The sequence below is a fragment of the Cygnus olor genome, chromosome 8 (assembly GCF_009769625.2).
Source record: "Cygnus olor isolate bCygOlo1 chromosome 8, bCygOlo1.pri.v2, whole genome shotgun sequence".
Taxonomy (NCBI): domain Eukaryota; kingdom Metazoa; phylum Chordata; class Aves; order Anseriformes; family Anatidae; genus Cygnus; species Cygnus olor.
In genome coordinates this window covers 19,189,172-19,202,119 of record NC_049176.1, presented here as the reverse complement: position 1 = coordinate 19,202,119, position 12,948 = coordinate 19,189,172, and the positions used below count along the sequence as shown (strand labels likewise).

The following is a 12,948-nucleotide window of genomic DNA, read 5'->3' as shown; positions in this document are numbered from 1 at the left end:
GAAATATAAAAACAAATTAGTTTGCAATTAGTTTCAGATCTCGATGTGAATAACTAGAGTCTCCTGAATATACTAATATATAATGATTGAGCTCAGTGGAATTAATCTGGATTTATGTATTCAGTCCGGTTGGACCAGTATACATGTATGCTTATTGTACCTGTCGTGTGAAGTTCCATCCACAATTCTTAGAATTGTAATGGAAAAATGCCTCTCTTTCTCCCCTCTGCCTTAGTGGAATAATTATTACCCACGCTATTTTTTGGTTACAACACTTAGCAGAGCTTCTGGCATTTTACATTCTAATTTTTCAAAATGATTAAACACATGAGAAGTAGGTGACGATGCACATGTTCTCAAAAACAGAACCGGTGAACACCCAGCAGTGAGTGGTTTTAACACGGCAGAATGGTAGTTTTCCTCCCGCCTGCTGCCATTGCTCCGTCCTCAAGCACCATGCAGCCCTTTCCTCTGCTCCATCCATGTTGTCTCTATTTCATGGGAGATGGCTGAGACGAAACATGCACGTGACAGGGTGTGGGGGGGGAAGAAGGAGTAGAGTGCACAAGAGGAAGTAAGGATCCCCTCCCCCATACGTTTCTTTCATTGTCATATTGCCATCATGCAAATACATTGACCTCCTGCCCCATTCAGATGACTACTTTGTAACAATTGCAGAATGAGTAGCTTTTTGACAGTTTTATATGAACTTACTGTAAATCTCCTATCTGCTTGCACTGCAGTAAAAACCAGACAGTCAGAAGGACCTAGTGAGAGATGTTTGGTACTAGTTTCCCTCCTTCCCGGCCTCCTTTCCCCAACTGAGCCTATTTCCACATCCTATGGAAGACCATTCAAGCAAGAAAGCCCTTTTTAACTGTCATTCATGGAAAGAGTATTAGGCTGCATATAGTTGGACTGGCACACTCTCTGGCTGAGCCTCGCTGATCAGATGAATTGTTTGAGCCAGCTATTTCTTACATGCAAACAGGGAGAACTTGTTCAGACAGTACAGTCACCCCAGAATGGCATGCAGGGATTTAGCAAAGTGCATGCATAGGACAGCCTTTTTAATCCTTGTTAGGCTCTTTCTACAACACAGCACATTCAGGAATGATGAGAAATAGCTCTCAGTCTTTCACAGCCTGAAGAAAAACAGAATTTTAGAGTTTGTTGGGGTTGCTCTAAGTGTGTTTATGTTTTCTTTATGTTAATGTCCCTATTGAAATAAAAGGTTTCTTTTAACCTTTTCCTTAAGATGAACAACAATTCCATGTAATACACTCAGATTAATGCTTCCTGCCCTCTTTAGACTGAGCACATGGTAGTGACTAATGACCTAATAGTTACATTAATTTTATGTACTCTGGCAGTACTATCTTTGTTTGGGAAATTAATATTAATGTGAAAGTAAAACATGCCATAATAATTGTATTTAGGAGAGCCTATGTGTCAGATGAAAACAGAGGAAAGTATACTTCACATGTACTCCAAGGGTTATTGGAAAACTTTCTGGAAACAAAGGGGGGTAATCTTACAAACACATTTGTTCCCACTCTTCATAGCTGGGATTTGTCATTAATACATATGGTATTCATTTTCTCTTTAAAAAGAAGCACAAGAGATAATATGGTATTTTGAAGAATATAAATCAGAGGTGGATATGCATTTTTGATCTCATCGATTTAAAACAAAATACAATGACAACAGAAAAACTTGCAGCTGAAATATGATTGCTTTGGGGTATAGTGACACTGAAAAGCGAGAATTACCAATAATCACATCACCTTAGGGCATTTGTTGTTTGGCTTTGTCATTGTTGAGTTGCAAAAAGAATGAGAAATATTTTTATGTATTTAATTTTTAGTACATTAGGACACTTTAGATTCACAGTTATTTAGTTGTCTTTGTTCATAGACGGTGATTTTTTTCAGAATGCTTTTTAAACAGTTCATTGTGAGAATCAATCTGTTTATTTGACAAATTAAACCAGGAAAATATAATCTTTTTAAAAAGCAATAATAAAGTTTATTTTTAATTGAACTGAAAGAATAACAAATGGCAAACTTAACTGTCAGCATTCAAGTACCCGGAACAAAAATTAGCCTTTTCCAGCAAAATGTATGAATCTTGTTTTCATACTTCATATCTTTTATGGAAAGTGAGGTACTGAAAAATATTATTAATTAATATCATGACTGACTCAAAGTTATGTTCAATATTTTATTTTACTGACAAACATTGTTGTTCCAATGTTTTGAAAATGAAATCAATCCTTCAAATAAATTACAGTAGCCAATCTCAACGGCACTGATTCTGTGGGAATGTTAATCTTCTGTTGAGTAAAGGGAAATGTATTTGTTTGGAGCCTATGTAAAAGAAAAAAAGAGTAACTGGAGAGTGAAAACAAGAGATGGGGAAATATAAAAAATGGAGAGTCAGTCCATTTATTAAAATAGTAAGCAACTATTGCCGCTTGTTTCTTCATTTTTATTGAAACTTTCCAAAAACATCCACCACAGTCTTACATGTTTAACAGATTCCTTGTCCAGCACTGCCAGAAATTAAGCAGAATCATAGGGATAATTTTTCTGTTCTTTAGTTAAAAAAATATACACATTCTTTAATATCATGGTACTCTTTACATGCTGTTTTTGTTCTGTCACAGTACCTAAGAATGTCAAAATAGTGGCAAACAAAACCTGATTCGTATCACTGCTATGTGGAGTGTACTTAAAGAGCTATTTATCTGGAATTAATTATTGCTATTAAATGTTTAGGATAAGGGCCATATCACCAATGACTATTAATTGGCATAGATTTATCAAATGATAGTGAAGTTGGTCCCAGTTCTGACAGAAGAGAACCTGAGCAGGACTGTCAGCCTCAGCTTGTGCATCCTTTGGCCGAGGAGCCCGGCTGTCTGTGCAGGGCCCAGCATGATAGCACCCAGGGGTTGTCCTGGCTGACTGGCAATTTGTTTTAAGAGTTCAATCTAAAGGAAGATTATTTTAATTGACTCCAATACAGAGTCAGTATTTATAGCTGTAGGAAATTTCTTCTTCTACACTACTGTTTATATTCTTGCCATTCCTTTAGACGTACCTACACATTCCAACTCTTCTGACAGGACTGTGTTACTTCTACCAGTAACCTGATGGATCTTTGGACACCCAGAAGAGCGATCATAGCATTAGTTCTGACCAGATGCACAAAATCTCAGATAGGTGGTCAAAGAGTTGTCAGAATCAACAGATGGATTCTGCTCTGTTTGTACAGTGGAATCCAACAAGTCAGGCTACTGCTTACAGAGCTGCAAGATGCCATGGAGATGCTTTGTAGTTCCTTGACGTTTAATATGTAAGGTGAGCAACAAGTATTATGTATATATCTGGGAAAACTTCCAGTATATATGCTCTGAATCTTCCCATGCAGGAGGGTTTGCCTCATGCTTTCATTCTTTAAATGAAATTGAATTGTCACCTGCCATGCTGTGCTACTTGTTTAGTTTTCTCCTATAGTTTGTAGTGCAATGTTCTACATCAATTAAAAACAGATGAGAGAACAGTTTAGCTGAAGAGTTTGTTTCCTTGTAATCAACTGCAAAAAAGACCAAGGTCGTGTAACAGATTTCTTCTTTACTCTCACTTAGCAAAGAAGGCTATGTGAATGCAAATTGCTTTATTGGTGGAGGGAATTAAAATTATAAAAAGCGAGGCTTAAAGAAGTGCAAAATCAGGACTGTGTCGGAACAGGGACAATATAATTGTGGTATGGATTCCCATATGGGACTAAATTATCTAGATTTTAGTAATGTCAGCAGTTCTGTGTGACTGCTGGAATGCAGCCATTGTGCCACATTTGCTTCATTTTTTAAGATGGTTCTGATTCTACACAACTTTAAATATGCAGAACGCTAAATTTGCTCTAGGTGTCATAGTGGTGCTTCTCTGATGCATAATTTTGCATGTTAATTTTATTTAATAGAAACATAAAAGCAGCCTCAAACATACCATAATCCAAAGTCACTATGATTTTGTCCCAGGTTATGGTATCTTCAGAAAAAGACTGCTTACTTCTAGAGGCATATATGTCAAGGTTGTCTCCCTTTACAGTGCATTCCATTCAGTAATACTATTTTGTAGCAACTCAATAAAGCTGATAGTTTTTCTGGGTAATTACCCACAGCCCCCTGCAGGACAAATTAGCATTCATGACCTGAATAATGCTTACTAGAAAGAGTTCAATGGAATTTACTTAATCAGAATCACTGCTTTCTCGTGGCTACACTATTTTTAACCTAGTCCCCGTTGTCTGCTAATAGCAAAAACCCTGTCGGTGCCAGGTCCAACTTGGCACTGGGTATATAAGGAGAGAAAGATTATCCTTCTCAAAGGTACTTATTGTATTTTTAAAGCTTATGGGCTGTATTCTGCACTCTTTACTTGGACTTTGCATAGGTAAAAGTACATTGAAGTAAGTGGGAGATTTGCCAGATCACAGACTGTTGAATCAGACATTATGAAAAGAAGCATATATATGTTTGCTGGGCGGTCCATGATTTATAATTTCGAGTAACCGCAAAAGGCTGCTAAAGAGGATTTTCAAAGGTGATTTTTCTTTTCTGGACTTGTGAGAGGAGGAAAAGTTACTGCCTGTTACAAGCCATTTTGTGGGGGGGAGGGGTAGGGTTGTTGTTGTTTTTTAATTATCTCTGATGTTTTCTAAATTACATAAAATAGAAATAGCTATTGCTGTGATGGTTTTGATGGTTCATGTTCTGGCTTCCACTTCCCAAGACTCTGTAGTATGTCAAGTTTAATACAACACAGGTGAGCCCTAGAATGACTTAACCAGATGCTCACTAAAGGAGACCAGAAGGATTGGAAAGATTTTCTGAAATATTACAAAGATTAGGTGCATACGCACACACACACAACCACCATCAACAACAAATAAAACCAGAAAAATACCAAGCAGGAAAGTTAAGTGAAGTTGAACTACCATTTCCCATGAAGAAATTAATGTTTTAATTGTATTTTCCTTACCAAGAGTATGTGAAACACAGTAACAGGAAATGAGAATGAGACCCACTCTGTGCAGAACTCAAAGGCTTTACTTGCCTGTATTTTCTGACCAGTGGCTTTGAACTGTGGCCAATGATTTTTTTTGGCCAAATTCCTGACCAAAACTAGATAGTTAAAGAAATCATATGTAGGCTTGTAGTTCTCCAGTGTCCTGTGTCCTTTTAAGCAAAGGCCGTATTCAGTGTGTGCTTGTGCCGTAAGATATAGCTAAGAGCAAATTTTAATGACTGATTTAATGGCCCTGGAAATGGATGTTGACGATAGGGATGCTGGAAATACAGGAAACACTGGAGGACTCTTCAGGGTCATAGTCTTTGTGAAAGAGGGTATAGGAATGAGTACCAATATGCAACACACAAATAGCAGTCAGTACACCAAAAAATAATTTTCATTTTGTTGGATCACTCCGGCTCAGCCTATAGGAATCAAAATAATCCCTGGTGTGATTAAGCAAAAAAAAAAAAAAAAAAAAAAAAAAAAAAAAAAAAAAAAAAAAGAGAGAGAGAGACACACACACACACACAAACTGAATAAAAACAATGTGAACTGTTGAGAAAAGAGAGACTCATCAAGGCCAAATTTATCCTCAGCTGTATGTCAGCACAATCCAGTTCAGGACAATCCTGACTTACTCGTTTTTGTAATTGTCAGGAGGTATTAAGTACTGCTGTTCTGTGAGGAATGAAGAAATATCATCACAGCCAGCAATACATTTTATTGTTCATAGGTGCAAAAAAAAAGGGAGTTGTCCTTCAGGTTTGCATTTTCTTTTTACCCTAACATTAGAGACTGTGCCAGGATGTTGTACGCAGAACATTTCCTCTCTGCCACCATTGAAGAAATACGGTCTGCTCAAGTCAAGCAGCAACAATCGCTTCCTCAAGGAGACTACTCCAGATCCAAATGCACTAGATGAAATAACACATCAATTTATTTTAGATGAGCATCATATTGTTTATTTGAAGAAGAGATGTAATTACAGTGGAAAACTTAACACTAGCAGAATTTGCAAAGAAGCCTTAGTCACTAAGGTGGAGTTTGTGTAGTCTGTTTGGCTTCAGTTGGGCTGACTCATTCCTAAACTAGACTGTGAAGCCTTCCTCTTGGATAATATCATTCTATCCCACACCCATCAATTATTTAAAACTGCTTTTCTGGATCTTCGCATCCATCATCAAAGTAAAACCTTTCCAAAAGATGGCTAAAATCAGGTTCTAAAGCTCTAAATGGTCAGGCTTAGTTTTTATTTTTAAGACTTTTTTTTTAGTGGATGCATGTGAATTCAAGATTAAATCTGGTTTTCCCTAGCTATACATCCATATGCAGAGATGAATGCAGTCCACTGAAAGGTTTTAAGACCAGCACAATACTAGATATAGTGTAGTTGTGAATACACTGCTTAAGAAGCCTGAATTTCACTTTTCTGTCAGAGTAACTGCTCTGATCAGGAAGCTGGCTGGGACAAATAAAGAAAAAACTGAGTAAGATATCTTCAGAGGAATTCATTTTGCTGTTTCACAGTGGTATTTCCTAACTCTTTACTTTCACTTCTACTTTCTACAATATGTTTTTAAACCAATCTTTCCCATTCTATCATCATATAGACAAAAATTATAAATTTTAGTAAAATGTTTGAAATTCTTTTGATTTTGACTTCTAGGTCTAAACCTCTTAGTACATATTATTCTAGCTAACATGGTAAGAGAAAACCTTGAAAAATTTTAAGATAAATGCTGAGAAGTAAAAGATTCGGCAGATGGTCAGGCTCCAAAAACCTCATTTTTTTTCTTTAGTGTCAATGTAAGAAGAGGCCACACACACAAAATATCAAATTGAAGTTCAAATTTGTTTATTAAAATAATTAATTTGAACTACTCCTATCAGGGTTATTTGCTGAAGAACGTACATCAGACTTGTGGACTTACTGGTGTCAACAAGTAATGAAAGTAATGAAGTAACAAGTAATGAAACTTCAGTAATTTCAAATGCTCTCCTTATTCCCTGTAGATTCCATAAGGGGGGTTACTGATAATGTTTAATATAAAACAAATAGAATCCTTCTATAGACACAAACGCACAAGGGAGAGTGCTGCAATCAGTACTCAGTAATATTTGTCCATATGCGATCACAGTTCTTCGCTTAAGAATTGTTTATTCATTCTGATGCAACAGCAATTAGAAGTCACCCACATAGAAACTCTGAATGCCCTGACAACAACTAAACTTGCAGTAACACTGATAACTGACAGTAACTATGAATATTTCCTTGATGAGACTCCTAAGCCCATTTTGCAGGGATACACTGACCTCTCACATGAAACTCTGCAAGTTCCCTGCTGTTCACAGTCTGTGGGATATCAGGCTGCCTACCTTGGGCTTGAACTGAGGCAGCAGCACTCCTATCTAGTTGATGTGAGACCATAGTTCTTAATTGTAGTCATGTACAAAGCAGAGACAGGGAGCACAGAATTAAAAAGAAGCTTCTTAGCCACTTCAGAGAAGTTTACAGTTCCAAGGAATGAGGAACAGGAAAGTATCAAAAAGATGCCTCTATCACTGGTAAATTACTGCAGTAGTTTTCAAACAGATAAGAATTAAATCCCTCCCTTCTGACTTGTCCTGATCTTGGATGTACCTAATGTCCTAGGTGGAGATAAGGGACAGGTATTGCTTATAGGAACAGGAACAGTGGGAGAGCTGTGCTGGCTTCTCAGGCAGCTGTGCCCTGGGAACTGAGATGCAGCTGCTTGATTGGAAGTGAATAACTGAGAGCTTGGCATGCCTTCAGTCCGTCTCACACCTGGAGGTGTTATGGTATGCGCTTGTTGTCTTTTGTCCGGGAGATCCGTGTTATGGAGAAGGATGTTCACAGCCTTGTTCGTGGCCAAAGAAAGACAAGTGTGAAACATATGGCAGAGGGGGTGACAGTGGGTGGAGCCCTGCAAACCAAGTCTGCTATTTGCACTGGTCTGGCACATTTTTTGATTCATGTAATCCATCCTTTCCTAAGAATGGATATACTTAGTGTTACATTTGAAAAGCTTGTTCTAGTCATTAATAAACTTTATCAGTGTGTGCTCTGTTAAGATTTATTTATATTTTTCTTAAGGCCTAAATATATTTGAGTGGTTAGTAACAGAAACTAATGCATTAGATTTGCAGACAGACTGACATAACGTTATCTTTGAGAAAAAAAATACACAAGTCAAGCAGTGTAGTACATCTTCAATAATATTTGAGTGGGAGCTTTTTTATCAATAATGTAGCTTTGCCAAACACAGAAGTATGCTGGAGACCATGACCTTTGGAAAATAACGTTTAGTGACATTAATCTACATCTAATAGAGGGTTTTGTATCATCACTTTGGTTTATATCTGCATTATTGTAGCATATAGGCTGTCACCTGCATTTATATAACATGAGACTGATTATTCCTTATCGTGCACAAAATGCAGACCTCAGGGAAGAGTTCATTTTGGACCATTTCCAGCGGTATGTGTAAGATGTTAGAAGCAGAGTACTGCTTTTAAGGCTATCGAGTGCAATTTGCACTCTTTTTCTCTTCAGTATGTCTTACATTTGACAAGATAATTGGCCCCCATAACACATACACGTCCTAGAACACATTCATTACAAAGCTATTGTATTGACATATAGATACAGATATCGGTGAAGGAATGTAGCTGGTATTCTTTATGCAGAAGGGTATATGTGGAATATAGCTTCATAAATAAAATAAAAGTTAGAGATTGTACTAAATTGAAGATGAAGAAACAGAACTGAGAACCCTGCACGTGCAAGTGCTCCACTTGTCAGAGAAAACAGAATGCTCTCTTTCACATAAATAGCTTTAAAGTGGTGGTGATCAGACTTTATTTTTAAATACAAAGTTTTTAAGAATTTTGTGAGTATTATATTTCAGAATATTGTGTACCTATGTTACTTTGCATGCATATGTACATACACATGCTTTGAGTGAATGTTTATACAATGCTCTGAGTGTGTACCTTTCGGGAATATACATATCCTGGAATATCCGATCTCAGTCGTTTATTGTCTATTGTTGCTACAGTTCCACACATTAGGGATATAAAGAATTTACAGTGAAATATAAAGAAAAAAGTAATCTTTGCATATTCCCAAATTACTGTCTCAGACTCAGTACAGAGCCTGAGTTCAACACACTTCAGAAACTATATAAAAATTAATTTCAAATTAATTTTGTTAATTTGTTTCACATAAGTTGGTAGGTAGCCTAAGTTTACGCTAGCTTTATGGTATTATAAAATATTATTTGTTATATTTACTCTATTGCTTTTACAGTTATGATTGCTTTTTTATTTTTGGCAGTTTATAGCCTGTACCTTTATGACTCGATAGCAAAACTAGATATCTCATATTCGACTTTTCTGTCCTTTATGCTGAACATTCTACACAGGTCTTCACATTCAAAACACCTAACAGATATTTGCTATGGTTGTGCATAGCTTAAACATTGTAAAAAAGGATTGGAGGATCAGCTGTGCTGTGTTGTACATCCTGTCTGTCTCTCAGGCTATAGTTTTATACAGTGATATAATCAAAGAAGATCTCATTATAGCAGCATCTAGATCTTGCATTCCAGTTTGGTGAGAGCAGTATATATGGCAAATAACAGGGCAAAGCTGGTCATGAAGAAAGCAATCATTCTCTTTAACCTCTGTGATGAATCAGGTTAGGTAAGCTGTGACCTGCTCTTCCTTCAGAAAGCAGTGTGCTTATATCCATTCATGACAGTAACAGTTTATCCATTGGGAAACATTATTTTACATTATTTCCACAAAAGTAATTTCAAATAATGTGAAGTAAACATATATCAAAGAGAATACTACATAATACTGTTCTACTGAAGCTAATATTGTGCAATTCTGAATCTGGATGGAAAGAAATCTTTCTTTAAAAAAGGCTGTATTTGCCTGGGAGATGCACAGCATTCCCCTCTTTGGCAGCTCTAGGAATTATACCTTTGCTCAGTGGCCTTGATTTGTAGCTGCAGCTAAAAGCAGCTCTGTTCAGTGAAGGTCATTTTTGTTCTCTCCTAAACCTAATACAACATGAATGAAATCAGTGACCCAACATACTCAACAAAATTTGTTTTGTAGGAAGGAGTTCCCAGCCAGCTACCCTTTATTCAGGCCTTGCGTTTGCAACACCAGCTGTAACAACAAGGAGCGAGCATGTTCAGGCCCCATTATGCTGCCTTGATGCTACTGAGTGACAAGACCGTGGTGAAGGGTAGAGGGTTTCAAGGTTCCACTACATCGGTCCAGCCCCAAAGTCTGGCTGAGCACGAAGCGGAAGTGAAAGATTGACGTTCTGGTGCAGTGACTCAGGGCGCTGCTCATTTAAGGCCAGGTGTGAAATATAGAGTGATGGAAACTTGGAGGGACATTTCCTAGGTTAACGGTGAGATGCTGTTTTAAAGTGACAGCTTTACAAAGACAAATAAATATTTAAACATTTTTTGTTTTCAACACTGGCATCTTTAAATAGCCGTTTCTTTTTACTGATGCCTTGAAACCATGCCTTTTTTTCTGACTGCTTCTCTTGCTGAAATTACTGCTCTACTTGCTACATACGCAGTCAGGAGGATTTTCCAATGCATCCTGTGCTGGGCCATCAGCTGATGTTCAGAGAGGCTGTAATTTTTCTTTAGGATGTTCTGATTCTAGCTGTATGTACTTTTCAGTCTGTAACCCCCTCCCTCTCTATATATATATATTTATATCAAGGACCAGGAAAGTAACTTTTAATGCATTACAGTGTGATTTAAAATTATATGGACCTTGATATTATTTACAGAAATAGGAATCTATGATAACTCCAGTGAAGTTGGGTTTGCATAAAAATAACTGGGAGCCCATACACACAAATAAGTGACATGAAGTTTTACATCCACAGACTATTGCTGTGTATGAACTGTCTGCTTGCGTACACTTGAACTGTTGTATCCGAGTTAGCTTAGTCTGGGAAGGATAAGGTCCCACAGCATTTTCTTAGTGAAACTTGGGGCATGTGAGGAACATGGAATAGGTTTTGATTTTGCCAGCTACAGTATTTCTCTGTTGTAATACAAAACATGTTGTAGACCTACGCTGACAACAAAGATCTAGGAATATACAACTAGCTCAGTACTGTGCATTTAATTTGAGTGTTCAGTTTTTTTTCCTGGGACCAGTTAGGTGTAAAACTGGACAGTAACATTGCAAAGGTAGCAGAATTGCATGTGCAAATTGCAGTAATTATACGAGAAAATTAAGACTATGCTACAGATTTCTTTTTGTACATGTAGACGCACGCATGAAGTTTAGAAAATCAGTCCAGAAAACTTAAAGCACAAATGAACCACACAGATCAGTAAGCAAACAGCCTGAAAATTCTGCTGTATATGATGTCATCCCTTTGCTGTAGGTCAGAAATAACTTCATGCTGTTAATTATAGGTATTTATCATAGTTCATATGATTTTGTGGGGCCTTGACAGTGATCAAAGGTGGTTCTTTGGACGCCTGTCATCAAGTGAGCTAGTAATTGTGGAATAGCTTATTTACTGAATCTAATATGCCATTAAATAGACTTATTTTACCCTTTTCAGCAGTTAATGTAGTTGATAAAAGGACAGTTTGTTTGATTCGCTGTAGTCAGGTACCATAATTATGTACACTTAGGTATACTATACGTTTGCACATTAACACATGAAAGTTATATTACAGCAACTTTAAAAGCCTGTCTTACACTGGTAATTGGCAAAGAGGTACGAATTAAGACGAGATGGCCTGTGAAAACTTAATTTTACAATGAATAACAAATATAACAAAAAATAAGACTGTGAAATCACTATCATACATGCTTACAGTGCACTCAAACTGATTCTTGAAACTATTGTAAAAACAGGAGCTGGAAATTTAGACCTCAGACAAGCATGCTGCATTTGAGACATGATGACTGCTTTTATAAACCCTAACGAACATATAGAAAAACAAAACAGAGAGGGATTTGAACTGGAACAGAGAAGCAGATAGTGCTACTCTTAGATTATATTACAGGTGGGAACTTTATTTTTTCCCTGTTTCTCTGAGCCTGAAAGTCCTTTTGTTCTAACCTTGCACCTGGATTCATCCTCCTTGCTTTGAATCCGCCTGCGTTCTGCCTGGGAAAACCATTTATGCAAAGAATGACCTCTCTCCGGGCTTTACTGCTTGTTTGTGGTGCAGATGAGTGTGCCAGTTCAGAGCCCTCTGTTCGGTGTTGACTAAGGCCTTGAAGAGTTCTTCAGCCCCACTAGGCCACAGAAGAGCCTATTGAGACTGTCAGCCTTTTTTCCTGCCAGCTACTTTATTATTTTTTTTTTTTTTTAGTCTGATAAACTCCTGAATTGTTGAAAAGCAGCTGCTCTGAGGAGGATTTAGCTAATTCTCAGGGCACTTCTGGGTGTGTGGGAGATATATTTACGTCTGGACTACGAAGGTCCCTTGCATTGTTAGACCTAGGTGACCTCTTTTTAGATCAAAAAGAGGTTGCTAGAATGCAATTAAAATGCAGTGTTACTTTTCTGTAAAGCCCCAGTAATCCAATCAACAATTCTCTTTCCCCATCTTTTTGTCAGTTTCTGTGTTCTCATTTTATTTCTGTTTCAAGTGTTGTCTGTGCAGTAATTTGGTTCTACTTTATCGAAAAATACCTCAGATAGTATTATTGAAACTCTCCTTATTTAAAAAAAAAAAAAAAAGTGTCCTGTCTCCTACTAGCCAGTTCTGCAGAGGTTCAAGCTATTAATTTTCACATATTGCTCGAGTAAGCAGAACTATGTGCATTTGATTTT

General features: G+C 37.2%; 1 protein-coding gene across 6 annotated transcripts in view; it reads left to right on the top strand.

Annotated features, from left to right (window-relative positions):
• ADGRL2 (adhesion G protein-coupled receptor L2) overlaps nt 1–12,948 on the top strand; it is a 385,925-nt gene that overhangs the window by 107,174 nt on the left and 265,803 nt on the right. The window lies entirely within an intron of this gene.